The sequence below is a fragment of the Aptenodytes forsteri genome, unplaced genomic scaffold, assembly GCF_000699145.1.
Source record: "Aptenodytes forsteri isolate BGI_AS27 unplaced genomic scaffold, ASM69914v1 Scaffold161, whole genome shotgun sequence".
NCBI classification, from domain to species: domain Eukaryota; kingdom Metazoa; phylum Chordata; class Aves; order Sphenisciformes; family Spheniscidae; genus Aptenodytes; species Aptenodytes forsteri.
The window spans coordinates 838,679-839,442 of NW_008795023.1; positions in this window are offsets into that span (position 1 = coordinate 838,679).

Consider the following 764-nt stretch of genomic DNA (forward strand, 5'->3'; position numbering starts at 1 on the left):
CAGGAGGCTTGACCTTGGATGGCCTTTGAGGCACCACCAGAGAAGGGGTTTTCTAGCCCTGTCAGCTGCAGGTCCAGGGCATCACTTTGCACAGTGACTGGCACCATGAAAGTCCTTGAAAACTGGAGGAGAGATGTGAGAATATCACAGGGTGCTCTTGCGGTAATACCAAAATACCTTGTCACAGATCCACCGACAAAACACAGATTCTGCCAGATGCACGGGAATTGTCTTGAAAGCGCCCTGGGATGCAGCCAACTAGCTCGTGCCGATCAGGGGCAAACGGGAACGACAAAGATTTTAGCAGAACCATTAGAAGGGACAGAATGCATTTCCTAATCATTTTTCCAAAAAGCTGATGGGTCTTGAGCAACAGGCTGGATGCGGTGAAGGGAGAGGGAAGGACTGAGTAATCTGCTATCAGGTTTGCGAGCTTGGGTAGCAGGGAGCATGCTGGAAATACAACCGTATTTAATGAAAACACGTGAAGGAAGATGTCTCCAGGAACTATACCTTCTACCCTGCTTTATTAGGATTCAGTATGGCATTGTCTGTCTGTGCACAAAGTTGTATTTCTTTCTTCTTTGCCTTATCTTCTTTCAGTACTTTACATAGTAAAAGGAAATCCATAAAGTATTTTGGAAAAACACATCTTCCCCTTTTTTTAAAAAAACAGAAGCTCAGAACTTTGTTTTCATTGTGAGAGTGGAGAGCATCACCAGTACTATAGCTTCCACACAACTGCCTATCTTTTGGTTTAGAAA